The following is a 15843-nucleotide window of genomic DNA, read 5'->3' as shown; positions in this document are numbered from 1 at the left end:
GTATTGCCTTACTAAATTGATTGTCTAGAATATCCTCACCACTGAAACTTAACAGTCTTCTAGGTCTTTACTGGTAAGATGATTGAGGTAAACTCCTCTTCTTAACCATTCTTCATGTCACCCCCTGTGGACATGTGTTTTTTCTTAAATTACAAGTAGGTACTACTGTCAGTCCACATATTAAAACATGTGGTATTAAAACATATTAATACATGTGGTAACATGTATTTTTTATCTTATTTTTTAGTTAGAAAAGAGCACAGCCGCCAGCTTAATCCCCTGGCATGTGACCCTGACATGTGACCCTGGCGTGGCTGGCATGAGACCCTAGCAGGTGACCCTGGCATGGATGGCGCCTCCAGGATTCCCAAAGCTGAGACTGGTGTTCCTCACGCCCAGTGCCGAGGGCTGTGGGCTTGGGAAAAGTGGCGGCTTGAAAACCACAACTGCGAGCGCCAGAGGAAAAGCTGGCTTCTATCCCTTGTTCTCAGTGTCCCAGACCGACCCAGGCCTGGTCTGATCTTTCCAAAACTCCCCTCCTGCAGACCTGAGCGTGGCCCACGTGGTGAAGTGGGTTTCAAGCTGGCGCATGGCTGGCTGGCATGACGGGAAATATCAAAGATGGTTTGATTCGGGTCTTGGCCCCTTTTCATTCTCTTTTGACCCCATTTTTTTTCAAAGGCCCTGAATTAAGGACCAGAAATGAAAGACTTCTCCGAAGTTCTGCAGGCACCTCACTTTAAACCTGGAAGAGAAATTCATAGTTCTGTTTTTTTCTCCTCCTTTTAGGGCCGCACTTGCAGCACATGAAACTTCCAGGCTAGAGGTCGAATCGGAGCTGCAGCTGCCGGTCTACACCACAGCCACAGCAACGTGGGGTCCAAACTGCACACCTGTGACCTACACCACAGCTCACAGCAATGCCAGACTCTTAACCCACTGAGTGAGGCCAGGTATCGAACCTGCATCTTTATGAACACTATGTTGGGTTCTTAATCTGCTTAACCAAAACAGAAACCCCAAGAGAAACCCACAGTTTAAACCACGAATAATGTCCAGGAGCTGCAAAGCTTGGACAGACATGTGGTTGTGGCTTTGTGAGTATGAATCTCGGGAGCCCCACGGACCCGCTGTGGGGGGACCCCAGGTTCTGGGAACATTAGGGCGGGAGCAGGGGGCTTCACTCTCCCAGGGATTGGAGCCACTCTGGACCCCAAGCCCAGGTGACGGGCCCTGTCTTGACATCCAGCCCGACCCCAGTGTCTCCAGTCGGCTCTCCTGCTGTGGGCCCCTCCCCAGTGATGCTCACGGGTCACTGCTACACCAATGGCGGCCAGCATGGTGCTGGGTACTCGGAGCAGGGCGTTCTCCCAGTTTCCTCCAGGAACTCCTCCATGCCAACCCTGGACCTCCTCACTGTGGAAGACTCTGCTGGGCATGGAAGGTGATTCTGGCTGAGATACTGGCAGGGTATGGGGACCGCTTCTGCTTGTCTGGCCCTGTTTGCCCCAGGGCTGGGCTCAGGAGTCATGGACCCTGCAGTGCAGGAGGACCTGGAGCTAAAAGTCTGCCTCGGCCTCAACCCTGGCACAGAAGCCTAGCACCTATGTACTCCCGCCTCTGGCCTCTAAATGGGACAATGCTAGGGTCCCTCGGGGGTGCCACGAAGATAAAAAGACACAAAGAAATGACCCAAGTGGTCAGGACTGGACTTTCTGAGCTCCGTCCCCTCACAGGGGCTGCCTTGGCCTGACCTAGTGTCCAGGGCTGTGACGGGTGAGGTGGGGGTGCAGGGGTGCCAGGAGCCTGGAGTCTGAAAGACGCTGCTTGGCTGAGCAGTGGACAGGGTCACCTCGAGGCAGGGATGGGCCCTGATGCTGGCGTCCAGAGAGGTCAGCAGGCCTGGATAACATCAGCGGGGAAAGGCACTGCTGTTCCAGGAAGCAGGAGGGCTGATGCATAGGTGCAATTGCCCCACAGACACCCCCGGCCAGCCTCCAGCCCCATTGGCTTGGAGTCAGATAGTCACTGAGACCCTCCTTCTGGACCCCTCCCCCGCCCACCACCAGCCTAGCCCTGACCTTCAATCCCTGTGTGGCTCCTTGGCCTGTTCCCGTGGCAGTTTCTGCTCATGGCTGGAGCTGCCTGATGACCAGGCGCTTGAAGCAGCACTCAGCTCCTAAATCAAAACAAACATTGCATTTCCCAAACACCTTTTTATTTCAACAAAACTACCTTCCTTCTGAAGTGAGATGTTGCAGAGACGCGCTGTTACTTGACAGGCCGTTATAAAAGTCAGAACAATTACAGAAGGAGGAAACGGAGGAGTCGCCAGTGGTGGGGGAGGTGGAGCCTCTTCCACAATCATAGCCTAATCCTGTACTAGAAGCATCACGTGCTGTCACTCCTCGTTCCATGTCCAGAGTGTGTTCCAGCCCGGCTGGCCGCATAGATTTCTTTCTCCAGAGCAATAGCCTCCAATAGTATGTCGATGTGCGGGAGAAAGTGTTCCTGGGGAGGCATGATCATCCTTTCACTGCTAGTCCTACAGGACAAAGCCTTGCCAGCCATTTCACTGGCAATTTTACTTTTCCATTCGCTGATTGATTTTTTTTGGCAGTGCCCATTGCACATGGAACTTCTGGGACCAGAGAACCTGTGCCACAGCAGTGACAATGCTGGATTGTTAACCCACTGAGCCACCGGGGAACACCAAGTTCACCTTTTTAATATAGACATTTTCAATCACATATAAAAGCCCAGGCAATGGTGTAATAGAAATTAACACGAGAAGGTCCTCTGGGCGCTCACGACTCAGCTTCCTAAGGTCACTGCACAACCGACCCCATCTCTCCTGCGTCCTGTCCATTTCCCCAGGACAGTGGAATCAAATCCAGAAAGAGTAAGAGTTTGTCTGCAAATGTTTCAGCAAATATCTCTAGCAGGTAAAGACTTTTTTAGGACATATAGCCAATCGCATTTACATACTTACAAATGATAATCATCATCAAATATCCAGTTAGGTTTCCTATTACCCTAAATTTCCCATGGGCAGCGTTTCTAGCATCTGAACCCGGATCCTAATATACTGCCACTGGATGATACGTCTCTCAAGCCCTGTCCCCCCTTTTTTTCCTTTTTTTTCCTTTTAGGGCTGCATGGAAATTCCCAGGCTAGAGGTTGAACTGGAGCTGTAACCGCTGGCCTACACCACACCCCCAGCAACGCCAAATCTGAGCCATGTCTGTGACCAAAACCACAGCTCAAGGCAACGCTGGATCCTTAACCCACTGAATGAGGCCAGGGATTGAACCAGAATCCTCATGAATACTTGTTGGTCTCATTACCACTGAGCCACAACAGCAACTTCCTCAAGCCTCTTTTAATCTGTACATTCCGCTGTCTGCTTGATTACAGAAGCGTGTTATTTGTCCCGCAGAGTTTTCTAGGTTCTGGATTTCGTTGGCTGCATCTCCGTGGTTTTTTGTTTTTTGTTTGTTTGCTTGTTTGTTTTGGCATTTTTGCTTTTTAGGGACATAACCTTGGCATACAGAAGTTCCCAGGCTAGGGGTTGAATCCGAGCTACATCTGCTGGCCTACGCTCGCCACAGCCACAGCAATGCGGGATCCAAGCCGCATCTGTGACCTACACCACAGCTCACGGCAATGCCGGATTGCTGACCCACTGAGCAAGGCCAGGGATGGAACCCGCATCCTCATGGATACTAGTCAGATTGTTTCCACTGCACCACAATGGGAACTCCCTCCATAGTGTTTTCTTTCCGTGTCTCCTGTCCCCTGTACCGTGTGCAGATTGGTATTAGATCTTGTGATCAGCCTCAGCAATGGGTTGATTTCTGTGGTTGGTTATTTACTGGCAATGACCCTTCATGGGCCGTACGGGGGTCTTCACTTCTTTCTCTCCCATTTTTTTTTTGCTTGTTAATAATGAGCCATCAATGGTCATTGCTGTTACTTGATCAGGGGCAGCAAAATAATGGCATTTCGATTCTATTATTACTATCTCATTTGATAGCTGGAATATTGTCCTAGAGAGAAAATTGCCTTCATCAACTGCTGTGTTGCCCTAACATACAGCTTAACACAGGAGAAACCGGATACCTGCTTGATTCTCTCCTTTGATTTGTCCATATTTCTTTCTTAAAAACCAAAACAAAACCAAAAAAGGGATGTTTCTCTGGAGTTCTCCAGAGGCAGGAGTATCACTTCCCCACTGCTGGGTTACAAGGGACCACAAACACATGTTCCCACTTATCTCTCGTGTCGGTGGTCAGGAGCCTGAACCGACTTCGTGGGGCCTCTGCTCAGGGCCCCCCACACAGCTGTTAGTGTTGGCCAGGCTGCCGTCCCATCCAGAGGCTCAAGTGGGGAGGGGTCCACTTCCACACTGACCCGGGCTGTTGGGCAGAATTCACTCCTTGCAGTTGGAAGTCTAAGAATGTTGTTTTTTTAAGTTGGTTTTTAGTATCTTTATGGACCTAGGTTCTGAGACTTGAGAATTTCCGATGTCTTTAACTTCAGGGCTTAATTTAGGACTAAAGAATCCTCTGTAACCCAGTGCAACCTTCTTCCTTTCGCCATAACACAAAAATATAGATTTTTTTTTGTCCCCCAAACTTGCCCGTGTCCTGTCCCTCTGGATGCCACTTAAGCACTGGTGGGGGATGGGTGGCAGCTGTTCCTGCATGTCCCTGCTCAGTGCCCTGGTGGCTTCGGTCAGGACCACTGGCGTGCTGACCAGACCGAGAGCCCCCCTCCAGCCCCAAGCGTGTGTGTGGCTCTTGCAGACCCGGGTGGAGGCCGGGTTTCTGCCCCTGATGGACCCACCCTGGTCATTCCCATGCACCACAGCGTTTGAGAGCCTCTGACATAACATCCCCAGCGGGAACATTCCTAAAATGTGAGACGGGAGGCTACGGAATCAATGTGACTCGGCTCTGTTGATTTTGTAACTTTAGTTCCACCGAGGAGGCACGACCTTAGCTGGGCCTGTTGGATCATTTCCTAAGCAGCCTCTCCTCCGCGGGGTCACTCATGCGAGCAGAACTGGTGAACTGTGTACCGGGCACCTGGGGGAAGTAGGTCAATATTACCCGCTGGGTTCCCTCCCCCACACAAGAAAGGCCAGCTCTTCCCAGAAGGAAGCGCGTCTCTCCGTGAAGACGCTTGGCTGATTTCCACCAAAAGGGAAGATGTTCTGGGGAAGTGAGTTGTTTTTAAACAGAACCTGACAAAGCCAGATCGAGCCATCCAACAGGGGCGGAGAGGATAACGACTGTCCTGAGACCTCTATTGGAGGCAGAGGTTTGCAGAGACCATGGACTCAGTCACTCCCTGCTGTGATCGTAGCCTGAGACGCCCCACTCTGCAGTCCCGCCAACCTCATCCAGAGCCTATGCCTGTGATGTCCAGTCTCGGCTGGTTTGCCCAGAGTGACGTCCCCTCGGCCCTCGGCCCTAGAGATACTGGTCTTTTTACGCCCAGCGCTGCCTCCAAAAGCAGGGACATCCTGGGGTTGTCCCAGGCCAAGGTGGCTCCCAGAGCAGGGGACGTGAATGCCTGGGCAGTGTTGGCAGGCTGTGTGGGGGCCCTTCTGAACCCTGATGCCCCTCTGCGCCCCTGTCTCCTACTTCTGGTGCCCCTGCTGCCCTGTCCTTAGCCGGCCCCAGAGATGGGCCATTTATTGCATTTAAATATTTAAAGTTCCTAACTCAAGCTAGTAAACTGTTGAATAGAATATGTATTATCTTGCTCTCTTGACAAATACAGCTTCCTAATAACCTGAAAGCTGCCGGCTGAATTTCCAGCTCCTGGACCCTTCCATGTTCCTGGGTGGAAATTTGCCCCTGGCCCATGGGCTCCCTGTTCTCCCCCCGCAGCTGTCCTGTACCTCCAGGAGTCTTATGTGTGCCTGTGTGGCAGTTCAGTCTGCCCCCATGTGCAGACCCCGCCCACAAACACTCCACCTTGGGGGGTCAGGGTGCACATAGCCAGGGCTGCTCCCCAGTGAGGATGGGCAGCCAGGGAGGAATCCGACCGGTGCTGGCTGTGCCAGGAGCCTGGGGAGAGGTCCAGAGGTGGGGCACGGGCTCTGAGTGGAACAGTCCTTTTCTGTGATTCTTCACTCTCTGGGGGGATGGCAGAAGCAGCCCCCTAAATGGAGGGCCAAGCACAGGCACATAAGGCTGGCTGTGCCTCCACATGGCAGTCTGGGTTCCCAGAGATGGGCTGGGAGTGGATTTCTATCAGATGGTCATCTCTAAATTTTGCAGAGGTTGTTAACCTTGTGGGCGACTACAGATGGGACTTTTCATCAGGCAGTGCCTCAGGCCGAGCAAGCACCTTCCATGAGGATAGGGGGTGGGGGCGGGGCTCAGGGTCTTGGAGCCTGTGTCCCTCAGCTGGGCCTTCGGGGAGTTACCCGCCTTCATTGTTCTGACCAAAGGAGACAATGGAATATGTGATATCTGTAGCTTGATGCCTGGTGCGGGGCTACCGACAGTGGGTAGCTTAAAAAGAGGGCAGTGGGGAGTTCCCGGTGTGGCGCAGCGGAAATGAATCTGTACTAGGAACCATGAGGTTGCGGGTTCCATCCCTGGCCTTGCTCAGTGGGTTAAAGATCTGGCATTGCTGTGAGCTGTGGTGTAGGTCGCAGACATAGCTTGGCTCCCTCGTTGCTGTGGCTGTGGCATAGGCTGGCGGCTATGGCTCTGATTGGACCCCTAGCCTGGGAACCTCCATATGCTGCAGATGTGGCCCTGAAAAGCCAAAAAAAAAAAAAAAAAAAAAAAAAGTGGGCAGTGGAATCTGTGGGCAGAGATGGAGAAGGAGGCTGGCGGGGGGTCCGAGAGGGATCTGTCCTTCTTGGTGAGGGTGTCACATGCAAGCAGTGTGGGGCTGCAGAGCTGGCACACCTCCCAAGCTCCACTTTCCCCATGTGAGGGGCCTGTCCCCCAAAGGCATAGGCTGTCTCCCTTGCAGCAGAGAGGATAGTGTAATCTGTAGGTGACCAGGCAGGAGCCGGGGCCCCATCTTGCTGGGAACACAGTTAGGAGCTTTCCTGCTGGACGGGTGAGATGCTGGGTGCCACTGACCCCTGCATCCCCTGAAACAGGGGTGCGGGGGGAGCAGCTGGGTGTCAGGATGGCATCTGCTACCCTGCGGTGATGTAGAGACCCAGGTGTCTGAGGGGATGTGTCCCCTCTATAGCATAAAACACCTGGACTCACATATCCCCTGTGCCGTGGAGCGGCTGGGAGGCTTGAGAGGGTGCAGAGGAGTGGTTTCCTGCCATGTCTGCCCGAGTCCAGTTCCTGGGGTATTTCCAACGCGCTGGGGGATTCAGGATGCAGGGCTGCCGTTCCAGACTCTATTCTTGGCTGAGTCTCCATGACTCTGAACCTCTCTGGGTTTCAGTACCTTCATTATGGGAGGAAAATAACTACCTAATATGGCTGTGGAGGGACTTTCAGGAGACGTGGCTGCAGAGAGCCTCCCACGTGGAGGAGGTGCTTCCTTTTCTACAGAATTCAGACCCAGGACCTCTCTCTGTCTAGACGGTGTCCCTCCCCCACTCATGTCTCTGAAGTGTCCACATCAGGAGCCGCATCCCAGGGCAGGAGGGACAGGTTTAGGAAAGATGCTTGGGGGTTGTCGGAGGCAGAACAGGCTCCCCTCCTAAAGACACCTGCCTCTGGATCCCACACCCGGGACTATCCTGTGTTATTGGGCACGGACATGGCAAGGGAGGGAGGGTTGCTGGTCAGCTGATCTTGAGAGACTACCTGGGATGACCTGGAGGCCCTGTGCTGTCACAGGGGCCTTATCAGCAAGAGAGGGTGGTAGGGGGTCACAGTGAGGGTGATGCAGCATCAGAGCCCCTGTGACCGGCCCCGAAGATGGAGGTGCCCCTGGGCCAAGGAGTGCAGGCAGGTCCAGAAGCCAGGGAGGTGAGGAAGTGGGATTCCTGAGGCCTTGGGAGGAAACACAGCCCTGCCCACACCTTGACTTTACCCCATGAGACTTCCGACCCCCAAATCCGTAGGCGAATATGTCTGTGTCCTTTTTAGCCACTAAATCAGCGTTCATTTGTCACAGTCACATGAGCATGAAGATGTGTCTTCCTTTTAAAGCTGTCAGAATAACTACAGTTGTGTCCAGCTCTCCTTAAAAGCAACCAAAAACAAGGACACTGAATAGCAGAAAGAAAAAATCTACCTTTGGAGTTCCTGCTGTGGCAAAGTGTGTCAAGAATCTGACTGCAGTGGCTCAAGTCCCTGTAGAGGCGTGGGTTCAATCCCCGGGCCTGGAGCTGGGAGTTAAAGGATTGAGTGTTGCTGCAGCTGCAGGTCGCAGCTCTGACTCGGATTCAGTCCCCGGTCCAGGAACGTATGTATATGCCACAGGTGAGGCCATAACATTTAAATGAATGAATAAATAAATAAGAAGAATTGAAACAAGAAAACTTTATCTTGGAAGAAACTCAAACACTAAGAACCCCAAACTGCAATGTTGGAAACCGAATCACCAGCTGTGGAGTTCAATGAATCTGTGTGTGGATTCTACATATAGATGATATCATCTGATGTTTGTCTTTCACTGTCTAACTTCACTTTGATATTTTGATAAAATTACTTCTGATAACAATACATGCTTGATGGTGAGAAGCTGGGGACATTCCCCTAAGAGCCTGGAACCAGGACACTATAGGGAAGGCCACCCCGTATCCCATGCTCTTGAAGCACTCTTTGGGGCATTTCTGCAGAGGACAAGTGCTGAATTCAAAGCTGTAAGAGACGAGGTGTAATTACAGAATGGATTCTCTATGGACAACAGGAGAATTAACTAAATAATTCTTAGAAATAAAGGGGAGCCCAGTCAGGTGCCTGGGTATGCATTTACTTTGCAAAGTAAATAACTATGAAAAAACCAAAACCAGTCAGAATACAAACTGGAAAAAAAAAGATGCCATTTACAATAGCAATAAAAAGATTTAAAAAAAAAACACCACAAGATAAACAAGTAATGTGTGTGTTCTCTGTGACAAAGACTTAAAAGACCAAAAGAGGAAAAAAGAAATAAGACGATGAGCACATGGGACAATGTTCTGTCTTCGGGGATTTGATCCCCGCATTAGCCACTGGAAACTCTTCTTCTTCTGTTCATCTATATGTTTAGGGTCATCTAAATAAAAATAGAAAGATAGTTTGGTTTCAAGAAGATAAGTTTTGGAGTTCCCGTCGTGGTGCAGTGGCTAACGAATCCGACTAGGAACCATGAGGTTGCAGGTTCGATCCCTGGCCTCACTCAGTGGGTTAAGGATCCAGCACTGCCATGAGCTGTGGTGTAGGTCACAGACGTGGCTCGGATCTGGAGTTACTGTGGCTGTGGTGTAGGCCAGTGGCTACAGCTCCAATTAGACCCCTAGCCTGGGAACCTCCATATGCCGCGGGAAGCAGCCCTAGAAAAGGCAGAAACACACACACACACACACACACACACACACACACAAGAAGATAAGCTTGGAGTTCCCGTCGAGGTGCAGCGGAAATGAATCTGACTAGGAACCGTGAGGTGGCGGGTTTGATCCCTGGCCTTGCTCAGTGGGTTAAGGATCCGGCGTTGCTGTGAGCTGTGGTATAGGCTGCAGATGTGTTTGGGTTTGGTGTTGCTGAGGCTGTGGTGTGGGCCGGCGGCTACAGCTCTAATTCGACCCCTAGCCTGGGAACCTCCATATGCTGCCGGTGCAGCCCTAAAAAGGACAAAAGTCCAAAAAAAAAAAGAAGAAGAAGATAAGCTGATCTTTATCTATGGGAAGTTCTTACAAAAAAGGAAGAATGAGGTAAAATAAGAAAATGCAGTTCATAAGGAGAGTCACATACATTAAATCCAGATGTACTGAAACACTGCAGCTACCGAAGTGTAAACAGTGGGCATTTGGGGTGTGACTAGACACGCCTGCTGGTGAAGAGAGCCCAGGACAGAGGGAACCCCAAATAGCAGCAGATTTCAGTTTACAATAAAGATGGCATTTAAAATCAAGAGGGCAGGACGATTTGGTCTTTAAATGAAATTAGGCAACCAGATGACCATCTGGAAAAACACTAAACTGCATCTCCAACTCATGCCATTAATCAAAATATACTCCAGATGTAAGTAAGAAATAAAACTGTAAAACTGCTGAAAACACACGGAAGCATGGAAGCTTTTTTTTTTTTTTTTAATGGGCGTGGGATAAGAAAAGCCCTGAGCATGGTATAAATTCCAATGGCATCAAGAACATGGGAAAAAAATTTAATTAGATAAAAATTTGAATTTTCTGGAACTAAAAAAATACCAGAAATGAAGTCCAAAGGCAAATGACGAACAGAAATAAGAAAGCACACCACACACACACACACACACACACACACACACACACGGCTGACTTTATAACTACGTATTATGTTTCCATAAGAAAAATAACAAAATCCCCATAGAAATAGACACCCTCTCCCACCCTCCAAAAGAGCAGTTCTCAGGGCCTGGTTAAGGGATGTACTAGGATGTACTAGACTCTATCATCGATGCGGATGTGTAAGAACGTCCAGGGCTGAGGGCTGATAAGGGACAATTCCAAGGCGTACTTCTAAGTGACAAAGCCTGGGCAGGACAGGACTGCACATATATGGAGACGTTTTCCTTGAAGAGAAAACCCTGGAAGGACAAGCTGGGGCCAGTGGCTCCTGCAGGGGCCTCTGAGAGGAAGTCGGGTGCTCCGGCGGCAGAAGGGAACTCATGTCCTTGCATTGTCTTCCTAAATCCTCCTGGAATTTCAAAGCATGGGCCTTTGCTTATATGCGATCATTAAAACTTGGTAGTTTTTTTGGAGTTCCCTTAGTGACGTGGTGGAAACGAATCCGACTAGGAACCATGAGGTTGCGGGTTTGATCCCTGGCCTCGCCCAGTGGGTTGGGGATCCGAAGTTGCCGTGAGCTGTAGCGTAGGTCACACACGAGGCTCGGATCTGGCATTGCTGTGGCTGTGGTGTGGGCTGGCGGCTGTAGCTCCGATTAGACCCCTAGCCTGGGAACCTCCATGTGCTGCGGGTGTGGCCCTGAAAAGACAAAAACAAAAAACAAACAAACAAAAAACTTGGTAGTATTTAGCAAGTACATGGGAAACCCACCAGCACCGGCAGCTGCCACGAGTTGCTGTTGAGAAAACGGAACACTGGAAAACCTCTAAATTCATGACCTTGGGATGTTTGGTTTTCTCTTTTCTGTTTTTTTTTTTTGTTTTTTTTTTCAGGGCTGCACCCACAGCAGATGGAAGTTCCCAGGCTAGGGGTTGAATCGGAGCTGTAGCAGCCTGTCTACACCACAGCCACAGCCACTTGGGATCCAAGCCATGGGCTACGACCTACACCACAGTTCATGGCAACACCAGATCCTTAACCCACTGAGCAAGGCCAGGGATCAAACCTGCATCCTCATGGATCCTAGTCGGATTCATTTTTGCTGAGCCAGGATGGGAACTCCTGGTTTTCTTCAACAGTCATCTTTTAAAGTTCCGACTACCTGGTCTTTGCTGCAAACCTCCTGTGTCCTGGCTCCCCTCTGCCTTTGGCGGGGTCCCTCAGATCCACCCTAGAGGTGGTCTGCAGGGCCTGATCCTCAAACTTAGAGTCCTCAGGGACTTTATTTGTCCCCCACATAAACTATAATTCTCAACCTTCAGGTTGTGCCTTTTTCTCAGGGACAGAAATAACTGTACCAAGGACATTACCCACTACCTTCCCAGAAAGGCCCTCGATCCAATCCGCCCCCATCTCCCCTCCAAGTTCACTCAGCTCCTCAGGGTGGGGGCGGGCGTCCCTGGCTGATGTCATGTGCTTTCCTTGTTATTTTAGCTCGCCTTTTATTATTTTTTGTTCCTGCTTTAAATGAGCTCCCCCCACCCCCACCCCTGCCTTTTTTTTTTTTTTCAAATTTCCTTCCTGGTGTTTGACTCATTTCCCAAGGTCTTTATCTGCTTTTGCTGAGGGACTCAGTGCCCAAAGATGGTTTGTAAGTCCTACTGTTTGTTCTCCAAGGCCTCTGTCTGGGCAGAAGATTGGGAGAAATAAGGTGTGAAGATAGTGATGGAGTTCCTGTCGTGGCTCCGTGGTTAACGAATCCGACTAGGAACCATGAGGCTGCGGGTTTGATCCCTGGCCTTGCTCAGTGGGTTAAGGATCCGGCATTGCCGTGAGCTGTGGTGTGGGTCAAAGATGTGGCTTGGATCCCGTGTTGCTGTGGCTGTGGTGTAGGCCAGTGGCTACAGCTCCGATTAGACCCCTAGCCTGGGAACCTCCATATCTCACGGGTGCAGCCCTAGAAAAGGCAAAAAAAAAAAAAAAAAAAAAAAAAAAAAAAAAGGCATGAAGACAATGAGTGTGGTCTGTACGTAGCCTTTTCATGTGGCCACTGAATTTCCTCGGGGACACTGAGGATCCTGCTGAGGGTGGGAGGTGGCCTTTCGGGGCATGAGGTTCTGTGGCTCCAGGAAGGTACTTCCAACCGGCCCCCACTTTCTTCCCAGCCATGCTGCATGGCAAGTCTGGCCTGGAGCTGGGAGAAGAGCTGGCTCTTGCCCAAGGGAAGAGGTTTCTTGGACCCCAGGATCCCAAGCATCAGCCTGGATGGGAATCAGTATGACTCCACTTGCCCTTAGCTGACGTGCTGGGGAGGGAGACAGGCTTCTCATTGGTGTCGATGGATGAGACACTGCACCCCACTCCTGGCTTTGTGCCACTGATTCGTCTGAGCAGGCTTTCAACTTCCCTTCCCAGGTCCCAGGTCCTTACCTGGGCCTCGGCCCTCTCAGGGTTCCACCCCTGAGCTGGCTCAAAGTGACCCACTTCCCACTGGTGGTGGCTGGGCAGACGTGCTGTGAAAATCTCAAATGCATCATGTAGATGTAGGTGTGGGGTGTGTGGGGGACCTGGGCCCACTGCCCACTGCTCACTGCCTGATTTTGTAGATAAAGTTTCACGGGCCTGGGAGTTCCCATTGTGGCTCAGTGGTAACGGACCCGACTAGTATCCATGAGGGCTCAGGTTTGATCCCTGGCCTTGCTCAGTGGGTTAAGGATCCGGTGTTGCCCTGAGCTGTGATGTAGGTCACAGATGCAGCTTGGATCTGGTATTGCTGTGGCTGTGGCTGTGGCTGTGGCCAGCAGCAATAGCTCTGATTTGACCTCTAGCCTGGGAACCTCCGTATGCTGTGGGTGCGGCTCTAAAAACACGAGACAAAAAAAAAGGTTTCCTGGGCTCGGCCATGCCCCATTGTTTCTGCAAAGTCTGAACATGGTCCTATGGCCCAGAAATCTGAAAACAGCTACTATCTGGCTCTTTTTAGGAAACTGGGGCCTGGATGTCAGTTGAGAGTCAGCTATTTTGTCTTTGAGAGCGTTACCATTTGGGTGGAACCTTCTAGAGACCACGGCCACAGAGGAGAAGTGGTGGCACTGACCGCTGGGCATCTATGCTAATGCTGATCACACCCCGCTCGGTGGCTCCATGCCCCCTCTGCACAGGGCCAGTCCCCACCTTCTAGGGCCTTAGCCCTGCTCCTGGACCCCAGCCTGGGAGCCGGGGACTAACTCTGGCCTGGCTTCTAAGACCCAGAGTAGCCCTGGGGGGCTCGTGTGTGTGGGTTTGGTATCCTTGCAGTTTCAGGCCTCATGCAGATGTGGATAAATGCGTGACCAAGACACTCTCCTTTTTATAAATTACACTTTTTATTTTGAGATCCTTGTGGATTAACATGCAGTTTGTAACAAACAACACAGACACCCCTGTACCTTTTACCTGGGTGGCTTCCCCTGCGACGGTGTCTTGCAGGACCAGAGGACAGTGTCACACTAGGATAGGAGGCCGGGCAGTTTCCATATCACAGGATCATTTCCTGCTGTCCTTTCACGGCCACTCCCATTTGGCCCAGGTCCCCTCCCCGGCCCTGACCTCCGACCGTAATCTGTTTCTCCTTGCTAATCTTTATCAGTTCAAGATTACCCTCCACAGGGAACTTCACCGTGTGTCACCCTTGGGACTGGCTTTTATCCCCTCACCTTGATCTCTGGGGATTGATGTGTGTGTGTCAAGAACACCTCGTTACTGCAGACTATCATTCCTGCTGTTGCTGGACCAGTTTATTGAACCACTCACTTGTTGAAAGACATTTGGGTTGATAGTAGTTTGGGACCATTAGAAATAAATGTGCTATAGGCTTGTGTGTACAGGTTATCGTGTGAGTGTGGAATTAATACAGCAGAAGCTCACAGGGGTCTAAGCCAGAGAGAACGATGGACTCTGACCCTTTCCCAATGGTCTCCAGTGACCTGTGGTTCAACAGGTCAAAATGGAGAACAGAGCATCCTTGGCAGGGGCTACTTATATGCCCCCACTTACCTCACCCCCAAGTCCAGATTAGAATCCTGCTTCCTCATCCCCTAGCCTCCCCCATCACCCCATCTTCCTCCATCACTCTGCCTCCTCCATCTCCCCATCCTCCCCCATCACCCCATCTTCCTCCATCCCCCACCCTCCTCCATCACCTCCAGGTGTGACCTGGGCAGGGCAGCCCACCTGAGAGGGTTTCTCTTATTCATCTCAGCGTTCAGTCCTTGTGGGTTAGTGAGCAGAGCAATGAGGCAAAGTGAGGGAAGCACTCTCTGAAGGCTCTCCCCAGTTTCCAGACATGAGCTCTGCCAGGATGTCTTGGGGCTCAGTCCACGGGCCCCAAGCTCCGCGATTCACACGTGCATCCAGGCAAGTGTGAGCTGGTAGGAAGGAATGTCCGTGGAGGTGTGGTGATGTTCCTCTCTGTCTGTGGCTGTGTGTTAAGAGCTCAGAATGTTCCAGGCCCTGTGCTTCTGAGAGGAGTGTGTGCGCGGTAGACCCGCACACGGCATCACGAAGGTGCTGTGGCAGCTGCCGCGAAGCCCGCAGCACCATGGCTGGAGGATGTGGAGATGCCGAGAGGAAAGTACCAGACTTACAAGGCCACTTTGGGCCTTGACTTCTATTTCAAGGGCAGTGGGAAGTCCCAGCCCAGTTTTGTCATGGGGGAGTGTGTGTTAGTGGGGAAAGAAGGGTCCAGGTTTATATTCTAGATGTTTTCTCACCTCCAGCCAGAGCAGAGAGTGCCCAGGGAGGGCCTGGTGCAGAGGCGGTGGGAGGAGTGGCGGCGGCGCGGGTGCCAGGTAGCAGGAAGGGGCATGTAGGGCTTGGTGACAGGCTGCCTGCCAGAGGCCTGATCAGGTGGGACATGCGGGTACCACTTGCTTCCTGTGTAACTGGATGAAGGATGCAGTGGGGCAGAAAGAGGTGTGATTTCAGGCTTGGTGACTCTGAGTGTCAAGGTGAGACCAGGCGGCTGGAGAAGCAGGGTTGGAGCTGAGAGGACAGGCCTGATGTGCTAAAGGGCATCCTTGAGCCTGTGGGGCCCAGGGCAGCCAGAGGAGAGGGCTAAGGGGAGTTGGTGGGGGGGGACCCCAGGCCTGTGGCCTACCTGCTGTCCTTGCCAAGAGGATTCCAGAAGGACGTCCAGGGGTCCAGGAGCAGGGATGGACCTGGGCTGTGTAGATGCCCACAGAGGTCATAGGACACCTTCATGAAGTCAGTGCAGGGACATCAAGGAGAGAAGAGGGAAATTGGGGAAACAGGCAGCCCTTGGCTGTGAGAAGCACGTCTGGGGGCGGGGGGAGGGGGGGCTCCGGATGGGCCTGGTGGCGCCGCCTTGCCTTCAGCCTGGCTGACTCACTGAGTCAGAAAGCTGGCTGCCCTCGGCCTCCTGCCTT

The sequence above is a fragment of the Sus scrofa genome, chromosome 17 (genome assembly GCF_000003025.6).
Source record: "Sus scrofa isolate TJ Tabasco breed Duroc chromosome 17, Sscrofa11.1, whole genome shotgun sequence".
Classification (NCBI taxonomy): Eukaryota; Metazoa; Chordata; class Mammalia; order Artiodactyla; family Suidae; genus Sus; species Sus scrofa.
Note: the sequence above shows the minus strand (reverse complement) of the source record.